Raw genomic sequence first — 20,775 nt, 5'->3', positions numbered from 1 at the left:
ACACTGTCATACTTGTTCCGGTTTCTTGGTTTGTCTTGAAAATGAGCCTGTGACAAAGATAGCTTTATTTGTTCAGCACCACCTCTGCACTCAAGGCTATGCAAATGGTGGATGGCACTGATGCAGCCACAAGGATCCTACTTATGGTCTCTCCTGAAATGGATTGTGCTAGGATAATTCTACCATACAAAGGACACTTAAGGCAGCATAACACTATGGTGGAACAGACACAAGATTTTGGTATACGTTTCTAAATCTAGAGAAGTGTTGCCCTTTTTTCCTAGCTTTGAAAAAGGTGGAGGTTATTGTATCATCTTTGAAATATAGAGGAGCTAGTATTGGTGAATGATCATTTAGTTGCTGACTTACCTTGCAGTAAAAGCTGATTAAAATTGGAATGGAGAAGAAACCAAAATAATTGCAAATAATAGCATTGGCTGGAATTAGTTCAATCTTTTCTTTGAGCCTGGTATTTTGGTTCAGTCTAATTTTTTTTTTTTTTAAACAAAATACCAGATTTAAATATCCCTAAAAGCTAAGGGTTTGTTTAAACTTGCATTTTATAGCACTCTAACTTGCTGACTCAGGGGTGTGAAAAATCACCCCCCCGCCCCCGAGTGCAGCAAGTCTGAGTGCTTTAAAGCGCTAGTGTAGACAGGTTCTCAGCGCTGGGAGCCGCGTTCCCAGCGCTGGGAGCTAATCCTCTCATGGAGGTGGATTACCAGGAGTGCTGGGAGAGCTCTGTCCCAGTGCTCGTGTGTGACCACACTCGCACTTCAAAGCGCTGCTGTGGGAGCACTTCGAAGCTTCCAGTGTAGACATACCCTTATGCAAGCTCAGAACTGAACTTCAAACAACTTGCAGCTCATCTTTTAAAATCTCCAGTACTGCATAACTTCATTACGTTGCAAGAGAGGCTTGCAACTGCTGAAGTAATGCCAGTTCAAAGCACTTACTTTCCAGGTCACTTTAATCTAAGAGAATATAGTAGTTGTTCTTCTGTTTATGATGGATGAAGGAGGTCTCAAAGCTTTTAGTCTTCTCTGATTGTGTGATATCTGATGCAAAGTTTGTCATGTTGGGTGTCTTTGGAAGGCTCATGATGCACTGAGCATGGTTGTTACAGTGATGTTATAGGTTATAATTCGATGTATATAGTTGAGGTTGAAAATGTACCCTCATGGCTTAAAGCAAGCCCATGCAAAAACTCTCCAAGGACAGAGAGGCAGTTCACACCTCGTCAGGGTGGATGGATGGGACAAACCCAGCCCAGCCTCACAGGAACAATAGATGCTGGCATAGGTGCTGACTTCTACTGGTGCCGGTGGGTGCTCTGCCCCCAGCCCTGCCCCAACTCCACCTCTGCCCCACCCCCTTCCTGCCCCTATTCTGACTCCTTCCCCAAACCTCTGCCCTGGCCCCGCCTTTCCCCACCTCCTCCCTTGAGCACGCCACGTTCCCGCTCCCCTCCCCTACAGTTGTTTGGCAGCAGCAAGCGCTGGAAGTTAGGCAGAGGAGGTGGTGGTGGCGGAGGAGGTGAGGCAGGACAGGGAGCTTGGCTGCTGCACCCACTAACTTTTCTCCGTGGGTGCTCCAGCCCCAGAACACCCACAGATTTGGCACCTAAGGACGCTGGCTTAGGCAGCAACAAAAGCATCTGTTAGACCTTCGAGGGAATCACCCCCTTCCTTTGGTCAGTTTGGAACTGTGATGAGGTAATTCTCACCTGACTTTGAAAGGGCGGGGGGGAGGCAGCAAAGCCAAGAGGAAAGAAAGGTCATAATAAAAGGGAGAGACATTTTGCCATGCTTTCTCTCTTCCACCTACATCTACAGACACCACCAACATCAAGCAACTGAAACACTGATCAAAGGAGAGAGCCTGGCTGAAAAGCCAGCCTGTAGTGAGAAGCATCTAAGTTTGTAAGGACATTGAAAATGTTAAGATCAGCTTAGAATGTGTTTTTGCTTTTGTTTCATTTGACCAAATCTGACTTATATTTTGACTTATAATCACTTAAAATCTATCTTTATAGTTAATACATTTATTTGTTCTACCTGAAGCATGCACACTTGCCTATATCTTTGTGTTTATTAGCAGGTAAAGTAACTTACTAGTTACAAAATGTTTGACATATGGGAAGGATCTTGCAGTTCCAGAACAATCTGGGTCTATTTGTGCTAGCCAGTCAAATCGTATTGGAACTTGAAATCACTGTAACCAAGGTGTGTGCGTCCCTTGAAAAACCATCAAGTAGTTGTAACCTGCTTGCCACTACTGCTTCAAATGCATGCAGAGCTGGAGGGGTAGAGGAGGTTTCTGCAGTTGTGAGGGGATTAATATTAAAGCCCTGTGCACACTAATAACATGGATTGTTGCTGTTCCCCTTGAGTTGGCATTGAAAATGAATGAATGCTAGTGCAGATGGGACAAAACCTTCACAGTAGTTTTAGAAAATGTGATTTGAGACTCCTTCAATACTGGTTCACAGGGAGTCTGTTGCTGGAAAATGGCTTTCAGAAGCAGTTAAATATCCTAGTTTAGGATGTGTGTCAATCTCTGTAGCCTTCCTGGAGTTATCAGTTTATGGAGATGAAAGGCATTTGATTCCTGAATCAGGCTGTCTGGGTGCCCATTATTGGTCCTTATTCTCAGAAAAAGAGTGCAAGACTGGGAGATTTTTCTCTGTAAAATTCCTTCTGAGGCAGAGGGGAACCCTATCTCTAAATTGCTTACGTAGTCTTGACTGCAGTAAAGGAAACCACTAGTTAACACTCTGCAAAACCATGCCATAACTTAAAACCTGTCATTTAGTGATATAATAAGGCCTGGCTTACAGACACTGATTTCTATACCAATATAACTATTTTGATTAGGAGTGTGATTATTTTTTAAAATTAACTATACCAGCACAGGCCATCGTGTGGACACAGTTATTCTGCCATAAAGGTGCTATATTGGTATAACTACCTGTGCACTAAGGGGGAAGGAGGATGCACAGCTTCAACTATACCTGTAGCATACTGATTTTTTGTGTTTAGACTATCCCTAAAGAGAACTCTGCTTTTATCAGTATAAAATCCTGCTCTCCTTTCTTCCCTGAAGAGCTAACCCTCAACAGCTGGCTTTAGGCAACAGATCTCCTTCCATGAGTTAACACAGGGCAACTTTGAATGCTCTCACAATTTTTAGTTATTGCTCCTTTCTCCTCTTGAGGGTTCTGCTTTTATTGCAACGTAGTAATTTATTTTGTTTAGCCAAACTCCGTGAGCAATCTGTTAGCTGCTTCACTATATTCAGTGTCGTGTTGCTTCCAGAACATTCTAATTTCTCAGAGGGTTTTTAAATAACTCTCTAAATAGTAATAAAAAAAAAAGTATTTAACAGGTTCACAGATTCTTGCCATGTAAATATCAGAAACAAAACAATCATTACAACAGTGAGCTTTTGTTTAAGGCGACATGATACAGGATTATAGTCATGAAATCTCTCTGTTTAACAAGGTGTTACCATATTACAGAGTTTACACAACTTCTTAATCCTCCTGTGTGCTTTTCAAGAGCTGAGTTTAAAAAATAGAGGGAACTGGAGCGAAAGGAGAACACATTAACACTACCTGAGCTGAGCTCAGGTACGGGCAATCTCTCCCCACCCTGTTCTCCCTCCCCGCTGGGCATGTAGAGCGGCTTCCAGCTCATCTGGTGGATTCTGCTTTGTGACACCCTTGCTATGCACAGTTGGAGAAAGTCATTAGTGACAGCACAACAGCCAACCAACATGAATGCGTAAGTGCCTTGACGGGGGCAGCTCAGCTGCTTGCTTTCAGCAAGGAGGATTGTGGGCTGCCTTCCAAAAGCTGGAGCAGTGCAAGTCTCAGCTGTCTGAAAGAAGATGCATTTGCAGACTCCTTTGTTGAGACTAGAAGGGGGGTGGATGGGGGAGAGAGCTGCTTTCTGACTGAAAGGCTGAGAAAGAGCATTGCTCATGAGTGTGCTCTAAGGCAGCGAGGCTCGCTTTTCAGGGCATCTGACATATGTTGTTGGTGAGCTAAAGAAAAACTTTCACGGGCCCTATTCAGGCCAGTTGGCAAAACTGCTTCATTGACACATGGGCAGGCAGCCTGTTAGTTTGGTGTTGTGGATTTTCCTTTCACTTACAGTAATTCTCTGGGGGTGGGTATCATCTCTGTTTGTACAGTACCTATCACAGTGAGGACCCATTTCTTGATTGGCACATGTAGGTGCTAGTGCAATATAAATAACAGAAATGCAGTAAATTGTTTCCTGGTCAATGTTAGAAAATAAGTTAGGTAGGATGGCACATAAGACTTCACTGTGAATTTAATTTCTCCCTCTTGTATAAGTGGTCGCTTATTAATTTAGCTTGTCACTTGGGTGGGTTGGTTTTTTGATTTTTTTGTTTAGCTTAAATCCTTTCCTTTTCTGCTGAAAGGTAAGACAGTTACACTAATATAGCCATATCTGTATAACTGGTATAACTTTCCCATATAGACTACTCCTAACTGTACCACTCTGGCTATGTCTCCACTGACCAAAAAAAGTTGTGTGTTCACTACAGGATGACTAACTTGTGTTGACTATCCTGCTGTAAAACCTAGTGGAGGCAAGGCACCGGTAGACTTACCATGAGGTAAACTAGGTGAGGTCAGCGACTGGTGGTAGGGGAAGTAATAGTGCTGACTTTGCCTCACTTAGCTGGCATCAGTATTGGGGCCAGCTTTCCATCGCTGCCAAGTCTTATGTAACTCTCAAAGTGTTTATGAAAAACATGCTACTGCTGTTGATTCAGCCTTCCTTTCACCACCATCGGTTCAGTGTTTTCGCTCACTTCCCTGTTTCTCCGTTCCCAATCCCTCTCCTTTCTCTACACAGTTCTTTGTCACACTCCTGATCGTCTGTCCTCAACCCTCTGCACACTTCAGCCTTCTTTCACCACCAGGCTGCCTTTGTGCACACCCTTTCCTCCCCAAGTTATCAACAGACTGTGCTGCTACTGCTCTTATTCAGGGTTGGGAGACAGCAGGTGGGTGACTTGTAACTGGTGCTGGCCACTCCTGGTTCCCTGGCTGCCTGCATTACAGGGTAGTTTGGTGAGAAGGAACACTGAAGCAGGAGCAGTTGGGTGGAATGAAAAGACAGAAGCTGCAAATATTACTCTTCCTTGTCATGTACCTGTTTGCTAACAACTTGAATACATTTTAATATTTTACAAGTTAGGCACAAACCGCCCCAAGTGAGTGTGTTTCCATTTTAAAGTTATGCTGAGTCCCCCTCCTCCCGTCGGATGTGGCCTAGTGGATAGAGCACTGGAGCAAGACTCCGGAGATGTAGATTGTATTTTCAGCTCTGCCATTGGCTCATTGTGTGACCTTGGGCAAACCACTTCCCCTCTGTGCCTCCATTTCCTCATCTTTAAAATGGGGATGACCTAATGCGCAAAGAACATTGAGATCAAATGAAAAGTGCTATCTATTAACTAGGTATTAGTGTTATAAGGGGACCCTACCCCAAATCAAATTTCTATGTCCATGTTTCAACTGTCCTTCCTATTTTTTCCCCAAGATGACACCCCCTCAAGAGAGATGGGCGGGGGGAGAGAGATGGAGTGGCTTCTGCATTGCCTCTAATTTATCACTTAAAAGCTCCACACCCCAACATGTCAAAAGGAAATGCAGGAAGTTGAATGATTTTCAGGAACAAGACACTGACAGTCTTAAAACCAGCAGTGATTTGAGCTGAGCTGGCTGGGTGGGGTCACATCTCCAGAAAACGAATTAGAAAACTGATAAACTACCTGGCCAGCATCTGTGTGTGTGAGCCTGAAGAGCTATTCAGTGTTTACAATCAACACCAGGTGCCTGGAGCTGATTACTAAAATTAGAAGAAGGTACATGCTGGCCCACTAGGCATTTGAAGAAAGATGAAAACAATTGGTGGATTTATGGATATAGCTAAGAGGAAGGACATCTCACAGGGGGTAAGAGCTCCTGCCTGCCCTGACTTCTGTGGACCCCAATAAGTTGGAGGCTTGTATCTGATGGGGTGGGGGCTACTGCCAGTTTCAGGCATTCAAAAATCAGGAGTCAGGCCCCCAAACATCCTAAGATTATCTTAAAAGATTGAAATTTAACCCCTTCCCCACCCCCCTCACATTTTGGCTTCTTTTTATATACTTTCTGGTTTTTGATCATCTAGAGCTCAACTTTTCAAGCTTTTTCAACAGTCATTTAAAAAAAATGAAAAACGGACTTTGTAATGTTTTCACCTGACTCCAGGAGCTTGGGGCTTTAAGAAAGATATCAAATGTGAGATTCAAGATAAAAATCATGTGAGTTGGAAATACTGCATGTTAATGGCACTGAAGCATCTTCACTTAGAAGGGTGAGTTAGCAAGAAGCACATGATAAAGCAAAGGTACGGGGAGTCTCCGCATTTAATTTCGTACAGCAAAAATCAGCCAGTTGTGATTTCTTACTCACCTTTCTAAGTCAGCGCATATTTTTAAATTTGAAATCTCCCTGATACCATAAAGGGAACAGCGCTGTCCCTGCATAGGGCTAAAGTGTTGTCTTATTTGTATTTCACTAGCACCTAGGGGCACCTTGTGGTATATGCTATACAGAGAGGTAGGAAAGAATCCCTGTCCCAAAGAGCTCTCCATCTAGGTTATAACAAAATGCAGCAGGAGGATGAGAGACAATGGGGCTGGGGGAGGAAGAGGAGGGAGCATTAAGGCTGTGTCTACACTACACCACTTTTAGCAACATGGCTGTGTCACCACAGCCATGCCGCTAAAAGTCGTGCAGTGTAACCGCTGTTTGTCGACTCGCCTACCAACAAAAAACTTCTACCCCCAACGAGCAGTGTTTGTGTTGCTGTTCACGCTAGCACTTGTCATGGCAAAACTTGTCTTTTTTTGGGGGGGTAGGGGACTGGGAGGGTTAATACTTCTGAAAGACAAAAGTTTAGTAGTTCAATTGCCAGCGTAGGCCTAGCCTTAATTGAGCCAGTTATCTTACGCTAACTAGAGATCTCATTGTGAGCTGCTAGTGCCTCTGTCTTGCAGTAAGACAAACTAGTTGGGAAAACTTCCATTCAGATGTGTATGTCATCTAGTGGATCAAGGAGTAAAGAAAAATATAGTCTGTCAGTATTCAACTGCACACCACTTTGTAGCATTGAATGAGTGTTTCCTTCAGGCCTGGCTGGATGTGCTTGATCTGTCTCCCCCCCACTTGGTTTGATTGAATTGGATATTTATGGGATGAAAAGCTCTTACATTTTAATGACTCTTTAAACTGACAATCAATATTCCTTTTTACCCCACTCCTCTGGACTTTGAAACTCTAATAAAACTAATTGTATGTCCTCTTTTTCTTTATTTTCGTCACTGTGCAAAGCCCCTGGAAGACCTTCCTTGTCCTCTCCTCCGCAAACCCCCAGGTAAACACTCTGAGATGCACACTGTAGCTAGGATTGCATAGCAACTGTTGCTTCGGGTACCTTTTGACAGCTGGTGCCCCTTTTTAAACCTTTATCTTTTTTCCCTAGTTAAAAGCCAGCATGAGTAGGCCCTTTTAATCCTTTCTGGCAGACAGATGAGCTAATGAAATGTTCTTTTCTCTTTGACTTAAATCTGTTCCTCTTGGCAACACTGTTTCAGGCTTTCACTCTAGCTAGCTGAACATATTTCTTTTTAAAGAAAGCAAGTTTTTCACACTGGAAAAACCTCTTGATTGTGAACAGAGTGGAGCGATTTAAATCTGATTTAATCAGGTTGAGGCTTTATACAGCTAATTTACAACTTTTGCTATTGTAACTTTAGATTAAAATTTAGTTACACATGCTGCTTCTTAAGAAGAACACTACTGGAAGGACATCTCATTTGTATTTTACAAAACTGCTATAGGCAAAGAACAAAACATTGAAAATTAAAGCCCAGATCCTGCACACACTTAAGCAGGTATGGAACTTGGCTCACCCAAGTAGTTCCATTGAATTCAATAGTTCTGCTCATGTGCTTAAAGTTAAGGATGTGCATAAGTGTTTTCAGCATCAGAGGCTACTGTATTTTTTATTATTCTTTTCTTTTAGAGGCATCACTTGAAAACAAAACTGCTTCAGTATTTAATGATCTAGGTTTAGGTTTTTCAATGCATTAACAAAGGAATTGGAACTCTTTACACACAGGCCAACAGTTTAAAAAAATAGGACCCTAAAATCAGGATTCTAGGAAAATATTTAGGCACCTCCGAGTGGGATTTTCAAAAGCATTTAAGGACTTGTCTGTGCTTAAAATGCTGCAGCTCTTCAGTGTAGATATTACATACACCAATGGGAGGACTTCTCCTGTCAGCATAGGTAACCCACCTTTCTGAGAGGTGGTAGGTAGGTTGGCGGGAGAATTCTCCCATCGACCCAGTGCTGTTTATACTGGGGGGTTAGGTCGGTTTAATTGTGTCGTTCGGGGCTCTGGATTTTCATACTGAGTGACATAGTTATACAGACCTAAGAGACTTCATACTGATGGAGTATAGCCTGGCTGAAACACTTCCAGCTTTCTTGATTTGTAGCTATAGAACGTGTTGGAAAGTGGCGTTGGTTGCAAATCTGGCACAGGCTGTTTACCTATAAATGTCAGTCAAAATTTCAACGCCACAACTGAACTTAGCTGTCCTTGTTTAAATTTAAAGCATGTAATATATCATCTTGATTAAAGCCAAACAGGACAGAACTTTGTTTTCTTGATACTTTCCAGGTTGTACAGTCATGGATTGCTTTCCAAACTGCAAAAAGCTTTTGAAGACATCTGTGATTGAGTGGGAAGCAGGAGTGATTTAGTATTTATGGAACTGATTGTTAGTTTAGCTAGTCCTTAGTTACACAAGAACACAGAGGTTCTCACAGAGATCCGCCAGTGCACTCTTCTGAAATTTCTGTGCCAAGTGCTAGGATAGCTTTAGGTGAGTCATAAAGTCCAGAGGGGGACCTTCAAAAACTGATGCAAAATGATCTCTGAAAGTGAAAGACTAATGCATGAACTCTGTGCCCTAATTCACTCTTGAATCTTAGTTTCTTTTTGGTTTAGTGACAGTGTCACTATTTCTCTCCTGCTTCACTGTTGGAATTTTAAGGCTGAATTTTGTTTTAATAAATAACATGCTTTTTGGCAAATGGCTGCTGCTCTATAGACATTCCTAAGGTGTTCATAAAATAGTGTAGAACACATCCTTTGGCTATAAAATACTGCTCTGTGGCAATACCTGAAGAAGCTCAAAAAATATGGAGGATGTTGTCATTTTCTGAAAGTTAGACAAGTTTTTTTGACACAACGAGTAGAATTAAAACTTGTCGTGTCACCTTTTTAATCTGCTGATGAATGACAAAGATGAACAAAGGAAAACATCACCTTGAACAGCAAGATCTTACTGTTTTTTTTACTTTCATATTTTTGACTTAATAACAATAACAAATTTGTACAGCATACAGCTCTGATGTTCAAAGGCTCTTTCTGTTAGTTTGAAAAATGGATTGATGAAGGGAGGATTCTAAGGGTGTGTAGTAGCACTGATCACTGCAGAAGCAAAAAGGAATGATAACCTGCGTGTCACTCATATGTAACCATACATCAAAGTACACCGCTACCTCGATATAACACGAATTCAGATATAACGCAGTAAAGCAGTGCTCCGGGGGTGGGGCGGGGCTGCGCAGTCTGGCAGATCAAAGCAAATTCAATATAACACAGTTTCACCTATAACGCGGTAAGATTTTTGGCTCCCGAGGACAACGTTATATCGAGGTAGAGGTGTAGTTGGTTTGAATTTGCAGCAAACAAATAATCTAAAGCGAGAGACTCTTTTTAGTGAATCTGTTAATTGCTGCCTTTGAACTATGTTGAAAATTTCACAGTGCAGAAGGTATTAATTATTGCATTCTTAACTTCGCACCAAACTAACCCTCTCATTATTCCATTATCTCTCGATTGGTCACCTACTGGGAATCAAATGTGTGACACAGCTTCCTTTCAGGAAAGGTGAATGGAGACCTGAACACACTGCTTTTCTAGTGGCAATGCTCATTATAACTACTTTTTAAGAAGTAGATGACTAATTCTGGGGAAAGCCATAGTCCAGTACAGTGGTAAATGTAGCCTAAAGAAGTTGAGTGCAGCACAGCCATCCTGGCTCTGTGAAAATGTATACTCTCTCCTAATCCCCATAGGAATTATTTGTTAATTACTTGGTTACTGTATACTTTTCCTAACCTTTCAGTGACCTGATCTTAATGAGGCTCTGCCAGACATGAAGAAAAAGAAATCCTGCAAAAACAGGGCAAAGTTGGAGCTGCCTGAGGGCTTTGTGTCTTCCCTCTTGTAGCATGTGCATTTTAGCTTTCAGATAACCTATCCGAACGAGTTTTCTTTCTGAATATCTATCTTCTTTATCTGCTGAGTTTCCCCAAATCATGTTGTTTCTCGACACTTGACTGCAAGCCTTTCACCAAGCCCCTTTCAGACTGTCAGAATAAATGGCCGTTAAATGATTTATGGAGGGGTGGTATAAATTAGGGGCTACTGGAAGCAAAGAACTGGGATTTGGGGCTACTACACTGTAGTCTGGGCTCTGAACCCTCACTTCATGTGAAAGTCCCTATGGTTCTATCTTGATGAGTCAATGGGTAGATACGCTGGAGGTAGGGATAGGATACAGAGTGACCTAGACAAATCAGAGGATTGGGCGAAAAGAAATCTGATGAGGTTCAACAAGGACAAGTGCAGAGTCCTGCACTTACGGTGGAACAATCCCATTCAGTGCTACAGACTAGGGACCAAGCGGCTAGGCAGCAATTCTGCAGAAAAGGACCTAGGGGTTACAGTGGACGAGAAGCTGGATATGAGTCAATAGTGTGCCCTTGTTGCCAAGAAGGATAACGGCATTTTGGGCTGTATAAGTAGGGGCATTGCCAGCAGATTGAGGGACGTGATCATTCCCCTCTATTTGACATTGGTGAGGCCTCATCTGGGGTATTGTGTCCAGTTTTGGGCCCGACACTACAAGAAAGATGTAGATAAATTGGAAAGAGTCCAATGGAGGGCAACAAAAATGATTAGGGGGCTGGAGCACATGACTTATGAGGAGAGGCTGAGGGAACTGGGATTGTTTAGTCTGCAGAAGAGAAGAATGAGGGGGGGGATTTGATAGCTGCTTTCAACTACCTGAAAGGGGGTTCCAAAGAGAATGGATCTAGACTGTTCTCAGTGGTACCAGATGACAGAACAAGGAGTAATGGGCTCAAGTTGCAGTGGGGGAGGTTTAGGTTGGATATTAGGAAAAACTTTTTCACTAAGGCGCCAAAATCGATTTTATCATTTCGAATTAGGGTTAGTGTGGCTGCAATTCGATGGTATTGGCCTCCGGGAGCTATCCCACAGTGCACCATTGTGACCGCTCTGGACAGCAATCTTAACTCAGATGCACTGGCCAGGTAGACAGGAAAAGCCCCGCGAACATTTGAATTTCATTTCCTGTTTGCCCAGCGTGGAGAGCACAGGTGACCACAGATAGCTCATCAGCACAGGTAACCATGCAGGCCGATAATCAAAAAAGAGCACCAGCATGGACCGTACGGGAGGTACTGGATCTGATCGCTATATGGGGAGAGGATTCAGTGCTAGCAGAACTTCGTTCAAAAAGACGAAATGCCAAAACTTTTGAAAAAATCTCCAAGGGCATGATGGAGAGAGGCCACAATAGGGACTCAGATCAGTGCCCCGTGAAAGTCAAGGAGCTCAGACAAGCCTATCAAAAAAACAAAGGAGGCAAACGGTCGCTCTGGGTCAGAGCCGCGGACATGCCACTTCTATGCCGAGCTGCATGCAGTTCTAGGGGGGGCCGCCACCGCTGCCCCACTTCTGACCATGGATTCCGAGGTGGGGATAATCTCATCAGCTACACCTGAGGATTCTGCGGACGGGGAAGAGGAGGAGGAGCTGGCAGAGAGCACCCAGCACTCCGTTCTCCCCAACAGCCAGGATCTTTCTCTCAGCCTGACTGAAGTACCCTCCCAACCCAGTATCCAAGACCACGACCCCATGGAAGGGACCTCAGGTGAGTTTACCTTTTAAAATATAAAACTTGTTTTAAAATCAAGGGTTTTTAATGATTACTTTGCCCTCAGGACTTGGGATGCATTCGCAGCCAGTACAGCTACTGGAAAAGTCTATTAACGTGTCTGGGGATGGAGCGGAAATCCTCCAGGGACATCTCCATGAAGCTCTCCTGGAGGTACTCCAAAAGCCTTGCCACAAGGTTTCTGGGCAGTGCAGCCTTATTCCATCCTCCATGGTAGGACACTTGACCGCGCCATGCTTGCAGTGAGTGATCTGGTATCATTGCCTGACAAAGCCTGGCAGCGTATGGTCCCGGTGTTTGCTGGCATTCAAGCAACATCCGTTCTTTATCATGCTGTGTAATCCTCAGGAGAGTGATATCACTCATGGTAACCTGGTTGAAATACGGGAATTTAATTAAGGAGACAGAGGTGGCCATTCCTACTGGGCTGTTTGCCTGTGGCTGAAAAGAAATCCTTCCCTGCAGTTAACCAAGTGCGGGGGGTGGGGAATTGGCCCTGAGCTTTTCGCGTTTGGCTAGCAGGGAACTTCCCTGATACCAGCCACGTGGTGGGGGGAGGGATAAAGCGATCATCCAGATAATTGGATGGGGGAGGGGGGTTAGTTTTTCTGCTGCTGAATGTTAACAGGAAAACTACAGCACTCAACGGGCTTTGCTTGGTATGTGGGAAAGGAGGGCGCAGAAGCCGAAAGACAATGGCTTACCATGGCCGCATGCTAGCCGAATTCTGTTGCCCGGACCTGCGTCTGTGATCTCTAGCAGCAAAGCCACAGGCACTTAAGAGGCAAAATGTGACCTTGCACAGAAATCACATGTGCTATGTAATGTGAATAGTGTTGGTCACCGTGAAAGAGTATAAGCATTGTTCTGTAAAATGTATCTTTTTTTAAAAAAATTCTCTCCTTTTTTCCCTCCCTCCAGCAGCTGCAAATTCTTCAAGCCTCCCTCCTCCGTCCCGAAGGCTATCACAGATAAGTTGTCGGAAAAAGAAGACGCGAGACGAGATGTTCGCAGAAATCATGGAATCCACCCGCAGTGACAGAGCTCATCTGAATGAGTGGAAGGACACAGTTTCACAGTATAGGAAGGAAGCCAGTGAACGTGAGGACAGGAGGGACCAACGTGAGGAGAGGAGAGATGCTCGAGATGAGAGGTGGCGGCAGGAAGATCAGAGGAGGCAGGATGCAATGCTGGGGCTGCTGCGTGAGCAAACAGACATGCTCTGGCATCTGGTGGAGCTTCAGGACCGGCAGCAGGATAACAGAGTGCCGTTACAGTCCCTGTATAGCCCCCCTCATCATGTTCCATAGCCTCCTTACCCAGACATGTAAGAACGCGGGGGGGGAGGCTCTGTACACCTTCTCATTCCACCCCAGTGGCCAGCCCAAGCAAAAGGCTGTCCTTTTTTTTTAACCTTTTTTTTTAGTGGCCTTTTCCTTCCCGCCGATCCTCCTCCCAAACCCCACCCGAGTTCCCTCCCTTTTTTTATAATCTATTAATAAAGAATAAATGATTTTTAAACGATAGTGACTTTATTTGGTTTGAAAGCAAGGTGGGGGAAGAGGGAGGGTGGGTTCCTTACAGAGAATGAGTCAATAAAGGGGGCAGGTTTTCATGAAGGAGAAACAAACAGAAATTTCACACTGTAGGCTGGCCAGTCATTAAACTGGTTTTCAAAGCTTCTCTGATGCATAGCAATTCCTGGTGTGCTCTTCTAATCGCCCTGGTGTTTGGCTGCGCGTAATCAGCAGCCAGGTGATTTGCCTCAGCCTTCCACCCCGCCATAAAGGTCTCCCCCTTACTTTCACAGAGATTGTAGAGCACACAGCAAGCAGCAATAACAATGGGGAGATTGGTTTGGCTGAGGTCTGAGCGAGTCAGTAACGATCGCCAGCGACCTTTTAAATGGCCAAATGCACATTCTACCACCATTCTGCACTTGCTCAGCCTGTACTTGAACAGCTCCTGACTCCTGTCCAGGCTGCCTATGTATGGCTTCATGAGCCATGGCATTAAGGGGTAGGCTGGGTCCCCAAGAATAATTATTGGCATTTCAACATCCCCAACGGTTATTTTCTGGTCCAGGAAGTAAGTCCCTTGCTGCAGCCCTTTAAACAGAGTAGTGTTCCTGAAGACGCGAGCGTCATGAACCCTTCCCGGCCAGCCCACGTTGATGTTGGTGAAACGTCCCTAGTGATCCACAAGTGCTTGCAGCACCATTGAAAAGTACCCCTTGCCGTTTATGTACTGGGTACCCTGGTGCTCCGGTGCCAAGATAGGGATATGGGTTCCATCTATCGCCCCACCACAGTTAGGGAATCCCATTGCAGCAAAGCCATCCACTATGACCTGCACATTTCCCAGAGTCACTACCTTTCGTAGCAGCACCTGAGTAATTGCTTTGGCTACTTGCATCACAGCAGCCCCCACAGTAGATTTTCCCACTCCAAATTGATTCCCAACTGACCGGTAGCTGTCTGGCGTTGCAAGCTTCCACAGGGCTATCGCCACTCTCTTCTCAACTGTGAGGGCTGCTCTCATCTTGGTATTCTGGCGTTTCAGGGCAGGGGACAGCAAGTTACAAAGTTCCAAGAAAGTGCCCTTATGCATGCGAAAGTTTTGTAGCCACTGGGAATCATCCCACACCCGCAACACTATGCGGTTCCACCAGTCTGTGCTTGTTTCCCTTGCCCAGAATCGGCGTTCCATGGATAGAACCTGTCCCATTAACAACATGATCTCCAAAGTACCGGGGCCCGCGGTTTGAGAGAATTCTGTGTCCATGTCCATGTCCTCATCACGCTTGTCGCTGCGCTGCCGCCGCCGCTGCCTCCTCGCCTCGTTTTTCTGGTCCTGGCTCAGCATAGACTGCACGAGAATGCGCGAGGTGTTTACAATGTTCATGACTGCTGTCTTGAGCTGAGCGGGCTCCATGCTTGCTGTGGTATGGAGTCTGCAGTGTTCACCCAGGAAAAAAGGCGCAAACTGGTTGTCTGCCGTCCGTTGCTTTCATGCAGGGAGGGAGGGAGGGGTGAGGCTGTACCCAGAACTACCTGCGACAATGTTTTTTGTCCCATCAGGCACTGGGATCTCAACCCAGAATTCCAATGGGCGGGGGAGCCTGCGGGGACTATGGGATAGCTACCCACAGTGCAACGCTCCAGAAATCAACGCTAGCCCCGGAACATGGACGCACACCGCCAAATTAATGTGCTTAGTGTGGCCGCATACGTTCGACTTTATACAATCTGTTTCCCAAATTCAAATTATATAAATTCGGATTAATCCCGTAGTGTAGCCATACCCTAAGAGGATGGTGAAGCACTGGAATGGGCTACTTAGGGAGGTGGTGGAATCTCCTTCCTTAGAGGTTTTTAAGGTCAGGCTTGACAAAGCCCTGGCTGGGACGATTTAGTTGGGGATTGGTCCTGCTTTGAGCAGGGTGTTGGACTAGATGACCTCCTGAGGCCCCTTCCAACCCTGATATTCTATGAACAAGGGGAGATATGGCTTTCAATCAGCTTAGCTTCATAAAGTTAGTTTAACATGACTGAAAAGCCCTTTAGGGATGCCTACACTAGGGAAAAGGCTTTAAAAAAAAATGGCTAGCTCACACACCTCTTCCTACAGTAGAGCAGGCCTTAATGCTGGTTAAAACATAAGATGACATATTTGTAGGTGTTCAAAGAGTTTTGAATCTGAGTACAGCTATTGGGCATTCCATATTTTATGGGTACTTGAGTGATTACCTATTGCATTGCAGTTTGGCACATTAAATTAGTGTATGTCATTAGATCTTTACCAAGTAACTCAGAGCTCACTTTTGAGGGTGGGGAGAGAGCTGTTGTAAAATGTGTGCATTTGTCTTTGACAATCCTGGACAAAGAGGGGAACTTCTGAGTGCTAGACATCTTTAAAAATAAGCAACTTATCCAGGTGCCTAAGGTGGATTTAGGAGCCTAAGTTTAGTTACCTGTTGGAAATTTTGGCCTCTCAATCTCATCTGTTCTGAAGTGAAAGCAGGTCTCACTACAGTGGAAAGACCCATTTCTTGATAAGCTTGCTTGTCCCCAACATTTTTCGCCTTTCCGCGCCCTCCCCCCTTACCTTAAGTGTGTGTGTGTGTGTGTGTGAGAAATCCAAAATCAAAATTCAAATGGAAACAGTAGGGGAATGAGCTGTATCTCTTCAGTTATAGGTTCAGTATTTTCTGAGTTTAAAATAGTTATTTGTTTAGTTATTTGTGAGTATAACAACAAACACTATTTGCTCAGTGATTACCTTGAACTTGTTGCTATCTTCCTGTAGTACTGACAATTCTGATTCAAAACTTTTGATTGATTGATTTTCTGTCCTACTTTAACGTTCACTCTCCTTGGCCTCTGCTTTTCTTTTAACTTCGTACTCCCATGCTCTCCAGCTGTCATGAGTCTGAATCATAACATTTTATTAATCCCATTTATTCTAAATCTGTAAATGGATTTTAAATATCTGGGTCTTTTCCCACTCTAGCCATTCATGTAGCAGAGCGAAGTGGAGAAGTATTGTCTTTTCAGACTGATGTGGAGGTGATGTTTTCTGGCCCCTCAGCACAAAGGATGGAAATCAAAAGCTGATATCTGTAGATGGAGGCCACCACAAACATTTCCTCAGTGGAAGGAGACTGAGGAGGGAAAAGGAACTGATGAATATATGACTGTTTTGGTTATATCCGCATTAGCGCTTTTTATCGCATTTCCTGGTAGCAAAGGGGTGGCAGGCAACATTTGTGTAGACTCAAGAGGAAAGGTAGTCTTGTCAAGAGAGGAAAGGCCAGAGGCTATGGTACAGCGTGGCATTTGCAAGACATTTATTAAGTTCCTGCTACTGGATTTCATATGTGACCTTGAGTAAGTCCATAGGGCGTGTCTATGCTGCTACGGCACAGCTATGGCAACGCAGCTGTGCCACAGGAGTGGGCCAGTGGGGGACAACCTGCGACCCGCGCCACTTCCTGCAGCTCCCATTGGCTGGGAACGGTGAACCATGGCCACTGGGAGCTGTGGACGGCTGTGCCTGCGGACGTTCAGTGTAAACAAACTGTCTCGCGGCCCGCCAGTGGATTACCCCGACGGGCTGTAGGTTGCCCTCCACTGGTATAGACCCTTCCTACATCAATAGAAGGGTTGTTCCTATCAGTGCAGTCCATCCACCTCTCTGAGGCTAGGTCTATACTCCGGGGAGGGTCGACCTAAGATACGCACCTTCAGCTACGTGAATAGCATAGCTGAAGTTGCGTATTTTAGGTCGACTTACCTGGCTGTGAGGATGGTGGCGAGTCGACCGCTGCCGCGCCGCTGTCGAGTCCGCTTCCGCCTCTTGCTGCGATGGATTTCCGGAGTCGACAGCAGAGCCATCGGGGATCAATTTTATCGCATCTTCACTAGACGCGATAAGTCGATCCCCAATAGATCGATTGCTACCCGCCGATCCGGCGGGTAGTGAAGATGTGCCCTGAGAGGCATGCCCATGTCTAGCTTCAGATAAAGACCTTTTTTTTTTCCCACAGGGGAGTTGTGAAGGATGGAAAGTAGGCCTTTCCGATGGCAACCTGAATGCAGTATAAAATGGCAATTAATGTGTATAACTGAAAAATGTTTAGACTTTGATTAAACCAGTTTGAGTGTTGAAAAATAATACTTCTAGTGCAGGATGTTGAAGGGAAGTCACTTTAATCACAGCTGACTAGTTCCATATTGAAAGAGAATGCATCCATGTGAGTGATTTAGGGCTTCTATATATATATATATATATGTTGGGAAAACTTTCACCAGTGTAACAAAATGTATTTAAAATTGATCTAATTATATTGGCGCAAACCAGGGCTGCCCAGAGGATTCAGGGAGCCTGGGGCAAAGCAATTTCAGGGGCCCCTTCCATAAGAAAAATTGTAATACTATACAATACTATATTCTCGTGGGGGCGCCTGCAGGCCCTAGGGCAAATTGCCCCCACTTGCTTCCCCCCTCCCTCCCACAGGCGGCCCTGGGAAAAATAAACCTTCCGCATCTGGGCACAAACCCAGTTTTGAGAGAACTTCTTTACAAGGTATCACTGGTTCTCAGCATCAGCTAGTGCTAAAAGGCATTAAAGCTCATTAAAAGGGTTGGACAAATATTTTCTGTCAAAACTTTTTTTGGATCGAAAACTAGGGGTTTTTAAAAAGCAGAAAATATCACGGACAATGTCTGCTTTCCTTCAAAATTTGTTGTGGTTTTTCTAATTGAAAAGCTGAAATTAGTCTGCCAAAACCTGAATATGGTTTGGGGTTTCAGAAGTGTGTGGCCAAATATTTGCTGCTTGTTGTGTTTTGATTGTTAAAAGAAACAACAAAAAAATTCTGCTTAAAAAAAATCCAAAACTTTTGAACCACCTCAGCTTGTAACCAAACGCCTGAGCCCATCCAGTCAGAGATTTTTTTCCAGGTTTCTGATAGTCTGCTGGCTTCCTTGACTCATATCTGTCTTCATAACTTTGGGTTCATTTAGGTTAGAACATAAGAATGGCATACTGGGTCAGACCTAAGATCCATCCAGCCCAGTATCCTGTCTACCGACAATGGCCAGTGCCAAGTATCCCAGAGGGAGTGAACCTAACAGGTAATGATCAAGTGATCTCTCTCCTGCCATCCATCTCCATCCACCCTCTGACAAACAGAGGCTAGGGACACCATTCCTTACCCATCCTGGCTAATAGCCATTAATGGACTTAACCTCCATGCATTTATCTGTTTCCTAGAGACTGGCTCCATGGGGTCCCTCACAAATGGGAGACGGTTATTGTGGGTTTGTCTTTAGTATAGCTTATGTACGTACTCCACGAACTGAGCATTTGAGCTTGTTCCAGAATCTGGGATGAGCCTGTGTTGTGAAAACTGAAATGCTCAAAATAGCACATGCATGTGAATGGACACAGGGTGCTAAAATTAAATTAACCCAGGGGGTCTCAAACTGGGAGTCAGGACCCCTCAGGGGGTCACGAGGTTATTACTGGGGGTCGCGAGCTGCCAGCCTCCACCTCAAACCCCGCTTTTCCTCCAGCATTTATAATAGTGTTAAATTAAAAATATTTTTTTATATATTTATAAGGGGGGTCGCACTCAGAGGTTTGCTATGTGAAAGGGGTCACCAGTACAAAAGTTTGAGAACCACTGAATTAACCCCTCTGAAGCCTCAGGGAATGCGGGGGGGGGGGGGGGGAGCCTCCCTTGGTAGGGTTGGGAAGGAGGTAGGTGGTGTAGGATATGGCTCTTCTCATGTGATTCCCTCCCCCAGTGGCTAATATTAAATGAAGCTACCCTCCCCTGACATGAATCTCCCTATGGCACTGAAATTAAATATAGACTATAATTTGGCATTTGGGAAGTGAAAGGGACGGCAGCCGTAACGGAAAAACTAACAGCTTGGCTCTTCTGCAAGCCTCAAACTGCTGAATGAGCTTTAGGGTAGAGTAGGCTGTGCCTCCCAAACAGCCTGTCCCTGCCCCCTATCCGACCCCCACCCACTTCCCGCCCCCTCAGAATCCCCGACCCATCCTGTTCCTTGTCCCCTCAACATGCCCCAGGAAACCCCCCCCACCACCACCACCACCATGCCAGGACCCCCCCCCCCCCCCGCCGAGTCCTGACAGACCCCCAGAACGCCCACGATCCAACCCCCCGTTCCCTGACCACCACCCCCAACCTCTGCCCCCTCCCTGTCCCTTATCCACCCCCCCGGCCCCTTACCCCCCGGCTCCCCCCTCACCCGGAGCATCATAGCAGTTGGAGTATTGCGCTTCTCTCATTTAGGTAGCCAGCATTGCAGAAGGGACTAAGAATACTTTGGTACCTACTTGGCTAGAGACCCATGGAGTGTCAACGCTGCTGGAAAAGAAAACAAGAGGGACATATTTGCACTAGAAAGAGCTGAAATTGTGGCTAAAATGATATACAGGCACTCATCTTCAACACATAATTAATTAAAATAATTGGTTAAGTGCATGTGTTAGTTGATTTCTTAAAGCCAGTTTTTACTTGACAGTAACATGATTTTCCTGATAGGTCTCTCTATATACTATAGCATGCTCAGAAATTGAGGTGTTTTCCTGTGCCTTTCCATGAGAAATCTGGGAGAATATGAGTTTTTAAACAAAGATATTGAATAAATTGATGTCAATGTTGGCTAAAACCCCAACATTACCAGAAAGTCATTTGTCAATAGACAAGTGACGTGTGTATTTTTGAACAGGTTAGTTTTTATATGGACTCCATTATATACCCAATCATTAAGTCATTTTAAATTAGACTATTATTTAAAGCAGTTACATTTTGAGTTAGCACTATAGCTACTGCCCTGTTCTCTCTATTTAAATAGCAGGTGCTTAGGTTCAGAACAGTTTTTTTCCCCCAAAAAGATAACTTGCTATAGAAATGGCTTGTTTTTTCCAGTATATTATCTGAAAAGTTAAATGTCACAGTTCATAGTTTAGCAGATTGCTTTGTTTAGATACATGCTTATCTTGGATTTTTTATTCACTTCTGAAACCCTGTGCAGTATAAAACTCTTGAAATAGGAGCAGATTCTCTTTTCATATTGAAATAC

The 20,775-nt window shown here is 44.6% G+C and overlaps 1 protein-coding gene across 2 annotated transcripts in view; it reads left to right on the top strand.

The window, feature by feature from the left end:
* Nucleotides 1-20,775, top strand: part of CCNJL (cyclin J like) — a 47,836-nt gene that overhangs the window by 18,536 nt on the left and 8,525 nt on the right. The gene's annotated exons all lie outside the window — the stretch shown is intronic.

The sequence above is a fragment of the Malaclemys terrapin genome, chromosome 8 (genome assembly GCF_027887155.1).
Source record: "Malaclemys terrapin pileata isolate rMalTer1 chromosome 8, rMalTer1.hap1, whole genome shotgun sequence".
In the NCBI taxonomy this organism is placed as follows: Eukaryota; Metazoa; Chordata; order Testudines; family Emydidae; genus Malaclemys; species Malaclemys terrapin.
The sequence above is the reverse complement of the archived record's forward strand: the minus strand, read 5'-3'. Positions and strand labels throughout refer to the sequence as shown.